This window comes from Oncorhynchus keta, unplaced genomic scaffold (assembly GCF_023373465.1).
Source record: "Oncorhynchus keta strain PuntledgeMale-10-30-2019 unplaced genomic scaffold, Oket_V2 Un_scaffold_1109_pilon_pilon, whole genome shotgun sequence".
Classification (NCBI taxonomy): domain Eukaryota; kingdom Metazoa; phylum Chordata; class Actinopteri; order Salmoniformes; family Salmonidae; genus Oncorhynchus; species Oncorhynchus keta.
In genome coordinates, this window is record NW_026290758.1 from 592,139 (window position 1) to 604,568 (window position 12,430).

Here is a 12,430-nt window from a genome sequence, read left to right on the forward strand (position 1 = left end):
CGGGGAACGTTGGAGAAATGTAACCGGAGACCTGTTTCAATTACAAGTTTACTGCGTAATTCCTAGCCTCCCTTGGCCTCTGTGGTCGGTGTTCTTTGCATTGTAGGCTAGGCCTATTCGTTGTATTTGCACATATATTGAAGTGGGTACAATGATGGCACGAATCCAGCATAAATAGTAGATAGATTGACAATGAAACCAAACACAGGGAAAATTCAGCATAAAGAGTGCGCATTTCTAGGCTACGGATAAACAGAGGCCATGGACCGCGGGACTCCAGTGAATGTCTTGTAACGCTTCGATCACACCGAAAGGCCTTTGCGCAAAATGGTATGCAGCATCATCTGGATATGTATGTAACAAAAGTTCAACTTCTGCTACCATTTCTGTCAAGCCGTCTACGCATAAAGTTTGACGCATACATTCGATAAATCCAACGTATGCACCACACAGAACGCACAGCAACTGCAATGGTGCAAGGTAAACGCAGTGTTTCATTGGAAATTAATGTAATTCTGGTGTACCAAAATGCCGTAACACTGTAGGTGTGTTGGAAGGGTGACGCAGCGAATTGCTCAAAATAGGCTACAAGGTGAGCAGCGCCCCTCTTAAGACGTTTCTGATTATGTTAGCAAAATGTTTCCCTGACACCTGTTGCTGCAAGGAACAGTACATTTAGTATCCTAGACCTAGGTGTGTTTTACTGCTTCATTCATAGAGAATAAGATGCTAAGAGTTATTCAGCTGTCAAAATAGGAGCACCCTATGAAGAACTATTTTTGGTTCCAGGTAGAACCCTTTTATTTCCAGGTAGAACCCTTTTGAGTTCCATGTAAAACTCTTTCCAGAGAGTTTTAAGGAGTTCTACCTGGAGCCAAAAAGGGTCCTACCTGGAACCAAATAGGGTTCGCCTATGGGTCACCCGAAGAACCCTTTTGGAACCCTTTTTCTAAGAATGCACCTTAGCAAACTTAGACCGCCTACTAATACTGTATTTTACCATAACAAAAAATACATTAAATTTTTTTTTATGTTAACTAAAAAAATATGTATAGCTTCAAATCATGATAAGAAAAGCAATGTTGTTCTCATAGACTAGGCTACATCAAGGCTACATCAAGCACTAGCTATATCAAGCACTAATTCCATGTGAACTTGTCATGGAATGCACTTTATTCTGCTCTTTTTTCCCAGCTTCTGAGAGTTTGCTATTGGACCCTTTGCTGTTCGGACTCTGATGGTGAACAGTGGTGACAATGCCTACCAATGGATGCAAAGTAAATCATCCCTTAATCTCTTCACACAGCCTCTGTGCTGATCTTGTGGGACTGTCTTTTTATTCCAAAATGTGCCTCTTGGAAAATGTATTATGGAAAATAAATGATCATCTTGGAAAATAAGTAGTCTATTGCAAAACGAAGGCAATTTCATAATTCAACTGCGGTGGTGACAATACGTCATCTCTAGTGTTGTCATGGAGATTAGAGCCGATATATCAATACCGTGTGATAATCCCACCGATAACCGATATTCCATTTTTTTTTAAATCTCATGCTTATCTGAACACTTGTGGCCATTCTCATGATGTGTCATTATTGTCAGTGTGTAGGAAATCATTTGAAGCTCATTTCTTGGACAATTGCTCTTTTGGATGGCAATTTAAGAGAACTCAGTGTGGAACAATGTCACTTTTTAATTTCCTGCTGTAATTGGCAGATATATTGATATCGGTAAGTTTTGACCTCCCTAAAATCACGATCTGACCCATTGGACCCATTGGCCCAATAATAGGTCTATGTTCATAAGCTGCTCAGTATGACAGGTTTGGTAGAGTATAGCAGCCTATACAACATAATGGCGGTTTGTTGAATGTGTCGAATGGCTCAACAACAGACATCGAGCAGCTTCTGCTTTGATCTTTTCCTTTCATTAGGACTTTACTTACATTTTGCATTTATTTAAATTGTAGTAGACCAAGGAAACCACCAGATAAAGTCATAAAATGTAACCCATTACAACATTGCATACATGGAGGTCCTCTCAATCTGGGCCAGATTATGGGCCATCTCTAAACTCTCAGTGTGATGCAATATGAGGTGAAAGGCTGACATCTGGTGGTCATGCTGTGTAAATACATTATGTACTGAGAGAAGTGCAGTCAGAAAAATCATGGAGAACTATTTAATTGGCCACCACACAAAGCAACATAGACTTTGGCTAGCTGTCATTATCTCACTTAGAAATGTGTTTTGTTTAAAGACATAGGTGTTTCTTGACTCATGTTTGCTACCTCTGTTTCCATACAGTATGCTACTGTACATTGTGCTGTATTGAACCAATGGCAATCTTGGCCCATATCATCAAGATGAATGAAGTCCCTTTAACATTGTATTCTTGAGCTGTTGTTATACTCTAGAACAGATATATAGTAAGTAGCCTTCCACGAGCCAGGGCAGCTCATAGGAGCAGGAGCCTGCCCTGTTCGGCGAGGCAGCTTGATGTACAACTACACCCCCTGGACAAGACACTAATCTATCTATCTCCTTAATGCTTAGTGCCAAGCAGTGACTTGGTTGGGGATCGAACTCACAACCTTCCAACAGACATTTAACCACAAGGCCACTGAGTTGGTATAGATAAATAGGCCAATAGTATTTGCTCAAATTGAACCTCTTTGATGCTTCATCATGAAAGGGTTGTGGATTTGTATCATTTCCGTCTAGTGGCTGAACAAAGCCATGCATCTCTTTCTCATCAGTAGCTCACATAGAGCAACGCTAGGCCAGCCGCATCACATAGGCTCAGGATCTCGAAGAGATATCCTAACTCCATTTGACATCTCTTTGTTTCTCCTATCACCGTGGATTACCCCTGACAGTATGACTGTGGACTGACTCCTTAATAGAGGAAGCCAAAGGACTTTACCCAGAGATCTGACAGACAGAATGACAGAATGACAGACAGACAGACAGACAGACAGACAGACAGACAGACAGACAGACAGATATACTGTAGCTAGCAAATAGGATTTCTGTGGCTTATCTCACAAACCAATTTCCTGTGCTTTTAGCCAAGAGTACAGTTAATTTTTCATAGCATAGGCCTGTTTGTGGCTGAAGCAGAGTAAATGTAACATCCATTTGCCTACAATGTCCTGGGCCTGTCACTGCAGAGCAGGGCTTCATTTCATGCACTGATACATGCAGCCATCTGCGCAGACTGACACGCAGGGAGTGGGACACACACACACACACACACACACACACACACACACACACACACACACACACACTCCCTTTTCCAAATAGAAAATGCTGAGGCGTGTAAACTTGGGTAACAGCTAAGTGAATGCCTTTGTGCATATGAATGCAAATTTGCGGGGGATACGGGCATAAAGAGATTGAGATGATAAACTTTGATTTGCATGTAAATTGTTTCTTTTATTCTCTGTTTGTTTACTGCCACAGTTCCTTTAGATTGAAGGCAGTGACTCTCAAGTTCTCGCTCCTCCATGTGTGTGTGTGTGTGCGTGCGTGTGCGTGCGTGTGTGTGTGTGTGTGTGCGTGTGTGTGTGTGCGTGCGTGTTATTCTTGTTGTTTTGATTGCAAATGTCTGCATGTGTTGATCTCCTCCTTTTGTATTTTATGTCGTCCTGATGGTTGACTTTTAAAGGGAAACAAACCTGATTGTAATAGAATATGCCGTATAGTAATTCTATAATTTACAGTATATAACTTCATACATAGCACAGGGCCTAAATATAATCATAAACATCCCACATATATTTGATTTACAGTTTTTTACAATCACTTTGGCACTAATTTCGGAACCTCTAGACACAAAACTCACAACCAATGATCAAAATGCAAATTTTTCAAAACTCTAACACTTTTTCCAATTTCTTGGATACAATACACATAAAGCTAAGAACATTTGTTCATTGAACTAAAATCTCCTTTTCAAAATAAACACAACTTAACATCAAAGTATTACCATTTCAAAATGCAATTCACACATTACATCTGAGATGACTGTCTATTCATTTCATTACAATGATCTAACTATCAATTGATACAACTGCTCAAAATGATAAGTAACTGTTGCATTACTCTTAATGCATAGTTTTATGGAAACTGACAAACAATATTCCATGTTTAGATCATGAAAGTTTCAGGATAATGAGATCCATTGTCACCAATTACCGTAGAATGTGAACCAATTGGACTACATTATCTATGGCTGTAATATTTCATCATCATTCTTTATCAGACACTGTTTCTATGGTCCCATGTACCACTTTCCCAGATCATGTTTTCAGTTTTGACATTACTGTACACTCACCAGCCACTTTATTAGGTACACCTTTCTGGTACTGGGTAAGACCTCCTTTTGCCTCCACAACAGCCTGAATTATTCACGGTGTTGTATGTTAAGAGATGCCCTTCTGCACACCACTGTTTTAAACAGCTGTTATTTCAGCATTTGTTGCCTTTCTGTTGGCGTGAATGAGTCTGGACATTCTCCTCTGATCTCTCTCATTAACAAGGTGTTTTTGCCCACAGAAATGCCGCTCACTGAATGTGTTTTGTTTATCGCACCATTCTCTGTAAACTCTAGAGACTGTAGTGCATAAAATCCCAGGAAGGCAGCTGTTTCTGAGATGCTGGAATCACCATGTTTATTTTTTTATATATATTTTTTATTTCACCTTTATTTAACCAGGTAGGCTAGTTGAGAACACCTTTATTTAACCAGGTAGGCTAGTTGAGAACACCTTTATTTAACCAGGTAGGCTAGTTGAGAACACCTTTATTTAACCAGGTAGGCTAGTTGAGAACAAGTTCTTATTTGCAACTGCGACCTGGCCAAGATAAAGCGTAGCAATTCGACACAACAACACAGAGTTACACATGGAATAAACAAAACATACAATCAATAATACAGTAGAACAAAAGAAAACAAAAATTCTATATACAGTGAGTGCAAATATGTGTGGCATCAACAATCATACCACGGTCAAAGTTGCTTAGATTACTCATCTTGCCTGATCTAATGTTTGGTCAAACAACATTTAAATCTCTCTACTCTATACTCTCTATATTGAGTTGCAGGCAGCCACATGATTCGCTGTTCGAATGAAACCTTCCTTGATGAGCTAAATCAGGTCTGTAGAGCTGATGACATTTTACTGTATTTTTATCTTTTTTTTAGCTAATTATTTTTGCTTTGATTCAAAGAAACCTATGTGATTTTATTGTATTTCATCAATTAATGTCATATTTTGTTCAATGATTCCACTGTGTCTGTAGTATTCTCTCCACTAGTCCTTTTACAGTGATGTATTTACGTGTAGTAGCATCATGAAACATGTATCACATGTTTTGTACTACAATATTTAATGATTGTACGAACAACTACACAGTGAAACTATCGGTATCTTGTATGTGGGTGATCTAAATGAATGGTCCTATGGTATTTCATGACAAATTAGTTATTTGAACCAATGATTCTGCAAGTGCAAGGTTTCTTTAAAGATATGAATGCACAATGCAATGTTTTGAACATTGGACAGCCTGTGTTACAAGTGATGACCGTTTTGAGTTTTGTCTAGAGCTTTGAAAAATGACCACAAGGTTCTGAAATTAGTGTCAAAGTGATTGTAAAAAATTGTAATGGCTTGCAGAGATTTTTTTCCATAGGGAAGATGTTCAGTTTGATGTGCAATATGCTTACTCTAGTCTTCTCAAATTAAATTGTATTTGTCACATGCTCCAAATACAACAGGTGTAGGTAGACCTTACCGTGAAATGCAAACTTACAAGCCATTAAAATCTGTCTCGGACTGGGGTTCCGCTAGCGGAATTCTCGTTAATCCAGCCACAGTGTCTGCTTTCAAAAACGCTTTACAGCGAAAGCTCCACAAACTATTATGTTAGGTCACCACCAAGCCACAGAAAAACCCAGCCATTTTTCCAGCCAAAGAGAGGAGTCACAAAAAGCACAAATAGAGATAAAATTAATCACTAACCTTTGATGATCTTCATCAGATGACACTCATAGGACTTCATGTTACACAATACATGTATGTGTTGTTCGATAAAGTGCATATTTATATAAAAATAATCTCATTTTACATTGGCGCGTTACGTTCAGTAGTTCTAAAACATGCGGTGATTGTGCAGAGAGCCACATGAATTCACAGAAATACTCATTATAAGTGTTATGCATGGAACTTTAGATACACTTCTCCTTAATGCAACCGCTGTGTCATATTTCAAAAAATCTTTACGGAAACAGCATAATCTGAGTACGGCGCTCAGAGTCCAAACCAGCCAAAATAAATATCCGCCATGTTGCGCAGTCAACATTAGTCAAAAATAGCATTATAAATATTCACTTACCTTTGATGATCTTCATCAGAATGCACTCCCAGGAATTGCAGTTCCACAATAAATGTTTGTTTTGTTCGATAATGTCCATCATTTATGTCCAAATAGCTTCTTTTGTTAGGGCGTTTGGTAAACAAATCCAAACGCGCGTTCAGGTCCAGTCGGACGAAAAGTTCAAGAAGTTATATTACAGGTCGAAGAAACTTGTCAAACTAAGTATAGAATCAATCTTTAGGATGTTTTTATCATAAATGTTCAATAATGTTCCAACTGGAGAATTCCATTGTCTGTAGAAAAGCAATGGAATGAGAGATACCTCTCATGTGAACGTGCGTGACTGAGAACGAGGCTGCTGCCAGACCCCTTAGTCCAACAGCTCTCATTCGCTCCCCCTTCCCAGTAGAAGCCTGAAACAACGTTCTAAATACGGTTGACATCTGGTGGAAGCCTTAGGAATTGCAAAATAACCCATATCCCACTGTGTATTCGATAGAGGCTGAGTTCAAAAACGACAAACCTCAGATTTCCCACTTCCTGTTTGGGTTTCTTCTCAGGTTTTTGCCTGCCATATGAGTTAGGTTATACTCACAGACATCATTCAAACAGTTGTAGAAATGTCAGAGTGTTTTCTACCAATACTACTAATAATATGCATATATTAGCATCTGGGACTGAGTAGGAGGCAGTTTACTCTGGGCACACTATTCATCCAAAAGTGAAAATGCTGCCCCCTATCCCAAATAAGTTTTAAACCAACAATACAGTTCAAGAAATAGAGTTAAGAAAATATTTACTAAATAACCTAAAGTACAAAATAAAATGAAAAGTAACTCAATTAAAATAACAATAACGAGGCTATATATAGGGTTACAGCTTAGTCAATGTAATTTGTACATGTACAAAAGTACAAAATGACATGTATTTAAGCATTTTTGTTGTTGTAGTTGTGACATTAACATAAGAATGTTCAAAAAAATAGAATTTAAGTAAAATGTTTCAATTCTATTTTGTAAGTGTGCATGAAGGTGTCTATAATATAATTGTAAAAATATATACAACGGTGGGGGAGTGCCAAGATGGAGGCACGGTGGCTTCAAGACAGCGCCCCCTGTCAGTCATCTAGTGTATGTATAAATCACTGGATGTGATAAGGGATGGGAATGGGACAGACTAGACATGAAGAGTTTCTTCTAATGTATCAAGCCTCTCCAGTGGTCCTTGGTCTGCTCCAGTACTACTGATTGACCCCAGTCTAACAGAAGACACACACACACACACACACACACACACACACACACACACACACACACACACACACACACACACACACACACACACACACACACACACACACACACACACACACACACACACACACACAAGTCATGCAGATCCTCTGATGAATCACCAAACCTCTTCATGATTCTCGTAATGTCCAACCTGGTAAAAGTCACAGTTCCTCTACATACACTTCCACCCTCTCCTCTCACTCAAAGTTGTTGAGAGGTTCTGGTAGTAGTAGAACTTAGGAGGATGGAGTGGCACACACAGCTTTGAGTGAAACAGACTGGAACTGGAAAAACCATGTCCCTCCTTGCATGCCTTAGTATTCAAGTCGATGTGGTGGAATGGAATCGTAGTTGTTATGTTGAGAGCAATTAAGACTGACGCAGAGAGGTTGATAATCAGTCTGGTAGGATTGGTTGTTTGAAATGATTAAGCAATGGTTGCTGAGTAAACAAATCCCAACATCTTCCCCCTGACCAATTCATTTATTTTAGGTAAGATAATATGGCTAAGCACTGTGTTAGCGAATAGTATGACACATATTATATCACTCAGTTTGAAACATTGTGATGATGAATTATAGAACATACATCCATTATCTTGGACATATTTAATTTATAAGCGCACTAAGACACTTCAGCACTGCTGGGTCATTATTGTTGCATATTGTGTCACTGCTCCTCTCCACACCTGGGTTCAAATACTATTTCATAAACATACAATCCTTTATATGTACTTGGTTGTGCTTGCCTGTCACAATTAACCAATAGAATAGTCCCAAAAGTGTAAACCCTTCCTATCTGGCACTTTTATATAATACGCTTTTATTAATATTTCATGTATTTGAAATATTTAAAATAGTATTTGAACCCAGGTCTGCTCCTCTTGGATGCTTGCAAACTACCAAAGTTTGTTGAAATGCAATGAATCACAGCTTTTGACTGACTGACGTGTTGTATGTGAAATCTGAGAGCCTGGCCCAGAGAGCAACATGAACAGAATGGTTTTATTTAATGCTTTTTCCCTCCATTCTGTTTCTCTTTTAGTGTTGCAGTGTAAACACTGATGCAATAACGCATTCCATTATAGCGCTGAGAGGAAGAGACTTGCGTCTCGTCTCCTGTGGCTCCTCTCCATCTCAATAATAGGTCAACAGCTGTATTTGAAAAATGTATAACATTTTAGGCAGTTGCAAAGGTTAGCAGCGGTGGCGGCGCTCCGAGATGCAATTGGAGCTCAGATCAGCAGTGAATCTTTATGGTGATGAGGGAGGAAGAGGTGGCTTTGATGAGTGCAGCATGTAAATGATTTGAATTGTGTTTATAGGACATGAGGCCGACCCCGGCCCTGCGTCACTACAAGGCGGACATCCTCATGCTCCTGCTGCTCCACTCTGTGGTGGGGCCTCGCAAATACACATCATAGAAATGACCAAGAGAGAGCAAGGCATCAGAACCCAGTCTTTGGCCTTTATTCTCTCTCTCATATTTATTTGTTTTCTTCCTTAACCTCCATGACTGTCAGACAACAGGGATTTAGATTAGGCATCAGAGTTTTTAATGTGAAGTAGTACATATATCATTTTGTCATCTCAATAGAAGACAGCTAAACAATCAGTTTGTAAAAGAATCAGCACCACTAGGCAATGATGGCACCGTTGGGCCTGTATGTACAGTATATGTTTTAGAGCAATTCAAATATTGATGCCTTTTTCACGTCTAAGACAAATTACTCTCGAAAGATATCCCAGAGAGGTACATAGCCGGACATGGAAATGAAATATGAATGCTTACCTTGAATTGCTTTTAGTAATTGTAAAATATTCAAAGTGGTATTTATGGAATGAAAGCCTCACTCCCCTGCTTGCTATGCACAAGCTGGCAGGTTGACAGTAGGGGATTACTTTGTCAGTGGTTGTTCTGATTCGGCCGTCACAGAAGAAAATGAATAGCCTTGATAAGTCATGTTCAGGTTTGGATGTACCTGCACCGAGGGTGAGGGATGTGAATGAAATATGATGTAAGTGAGTGAAAGCATTCAGTCTGACAGCTCTGCTGCAGATTAGCTCCTGGTGCTGTTTGTACATGTCAGGTGGAGACAGGGACAATTGTGTTTCTAGTGATTACTGTTTGTTAAGGAAATTAGCATGATGAGTATAAATGAATTACATGTAGTCAATCAATGGTCTTAATTTCTTTACCCATGGCTTGTGTATGATTTAAAGAGCATATCTCGTTTTGTTTTAAAGAGCTATAATGTATTTTCCAGAGTCCTATTTCTCATCCCCAGCTAGTAATTTAGCTTCCTTCCTTCTTCAAAAGATTGACATATGTCACAAGTGCTTTGTGATAGAAGAACACATGTGAGATTCCATATTTTAGTAAATGTGCTCCAGTTGTTAGGTTTGACCTATAGTAAATCTCATCTTATTTTAGTAAATGTGCTCCAGTTGTTAGGTTTGACCTATAGTAAATCTCATCTTATTTTAGTAAATGTGCTCCAGTTGTTAGGTTTGACCTATAGTAAATCTCATCTTATTTTAGTAAATGTGCTCCAGTTGTTAGGTTTGACCTATAGTAAATCTCATCTTATTTTAGTAAATGTGCTCCAGTTGTTAGGTTTGACCTATAGTAAATCTCATCTTATTTTAGTAAATGTGCTCCAGTTGTTAGGTTTGACCTATAGTAAATCTCATCTTATTTTAGTAAATGTGCTCCAGTTGTTAGGTTTGACCTATAGTAAATCTCATGCAAAAAGAAAATGATGGTAGAATAGTAACTACCTGACGACTGACTCTTAATGGAGGGTATGTATAGGCACTTTAGAAGGACATGTTCCCAGGCCCCATTACCTTGTCTCTGGGGAGAGGGAGAGCATGCCAAGGCCCAGGCTAGGAGAACACAAATCCCTCTTTGAACATGAGGTGGTGGAGCGTCTCTCTAATCCATTCTCCCTTCTCTCCTTCTTTCCAGGGGGCTCGTATCATCAACTGGCTGGCACTAATGTATTCCAACCCTAGTCTGTCGTCTTAATAATGTGTTGTTTTTTGTGGGGGAGTATGACATTGTGTGTGTGGGTGTGTGACACTGTATGCGACAGTGTGTGTGTATGTGTGATTGTGCTTTTGATTGTGATGTGTGTGACACTGTGTGTGTCTGTGTGTGCTTAGTGGCTGAGATGACCTCATCATTGAGTATAGCCTGTCTGCCTCTCTCTAGTCTACTGTGAGGTCTCCAGCAGCTTGTCCCTCAGGCTCGGATCTTAATTCAGAGAATGTGTAATACACCCAGGTAAGCAGGTTTAATCTGCGTTGAGCTTGCATACAGAGCAGACAGAATTTGATTTGATTTGATGTGTATCTACCCGCTTTACATCAAACAGCACATTTCAACAGCCTCAATATGAGTTTTGACATGTTTTTTTTCTCTTTTCTTTTCTTTTAAACTTAAATCTCGCTCACATCCGAACTGGTTCAAACAAATGTCCCTCAGTCACCTTATTGGCCCGGCTTCCTGGAAAAACATCATAGCTTTAAAGCTCAATATGGCATTGTTATGGTTTCGTACCCTCTGTCACAAATTCCAGACAGAAGTGAATTTCCTATTCTCTGTCAATAACACCCAGAGTATCACCTCTGAAAATGAGGAAGCATGATTCAATAAACCTGTCACTTATTTATTTCACTTTGACCCCGTGTTACCCTTGTTAGTCCAGGGGAGTTGGATTACCGTTGCTTTTCCACCATGTATGTAACTTTTACAGCCTTCCCAAGAAACAGAAACACATCAGACTGGCTACATCAGTTCCTCTTTGGCCCACACTGTCCACAGACCCCAGTCATTGTGCAGCTGTTTTCAAGCCCCTCTCAGAATCACACGCTGGTAAAGAAGTCGCCTGTGCTGGACATTTTTAATGTTTGTGCTTTTCTATTAACTCATTTCTGTGTTCTATTCATGTGCTTTTCTAATAACTATTGTCTATGTTCAAGCAAGTGACAGACTGAACAAATCCTCACAATCAGTAGTTGCAATTTGGCTGTACGCCCAGAACTTTGTTTTGAGAACGAAAGATATCTCAGTTTCAAGGTCTCGGCTTAGAGAGAAGAAGCCTTGTGAGGAATTGGTCACATGTTATGAGCCAGTATTGGTCGGTCACATGAATGAAACAAAACTTTAATGATGAATTAATTATGCTAAATCATGCAAATATAAATTGTCTGTGTATTGCCATATACAGTATAAGACAACTGCTGGGACTGCCACAGCAAAGCTCCTGATTGACATCTGTACTATGGTGCATTGAGTTGGTTGGAACCTCTTCAGCACGCTGATAGTAATAAAGAATCATTAATTTAAGATTGACTTTGAGTGTAGCTGGTTGTAATTTCCATGACACGCTGTGTATATATATATATACATATATATACAGTGCCTTGCGAAAGTTTTCGACCCCCTTGAACTTTGCCCAATTTTTCAGTTTTTGATTTGTTAAAAAAGTTTGAAATATCCAATAAATGTCGTTCCACTTCATGATTGTGTCCCACTTGTTGTTGATTCTTCACAAAAAAATACAGTTTTATATCTTTATGTTTGAAGCCTGAAATGTGGCAAAAGGTCGCAAAGTTCAAGGGGGCCGAATACTTTCGCAAGGCACTGTATATATATATATATTTACCTTTATTTAACTAGGCAAGTCAGTTAAGAACAAATTCTTATTTACAATGATGGCCTACCCCAGATGACGCTGGGCCAATC

General features: G+C 39.2%; 1 long non-coding RNA gene across 3 annotated transcripts; it reads left to right on the forward strand.

The window, feature by feature from the left end:
• The first annotated feature begins 1 nt into the window (after position 1).
• LOC118376063 (uncharacterized) lies at positions 2 to 12,205 on the forward strand. Of its 3 annotated transcripts, none has more exons than XR_008126824.1 (3): positions 2 to 330; positions 1,195 to 1,277; positions 10,649 to 12,205. It is a non-coding gene; the product is annotated as an uncharacterized LOC118376063 (long non-coding RNA). The 3 variants fall into 3 exon arrangements; XR_008126823.1 differs by having other exon boundaries at positions 156 to 592; XR_008126825.1 differs by having other exon boundaries at positions 156 to 480.
• Positions 12,206 to 12,430: the final 225 nt, after the last annotated feature.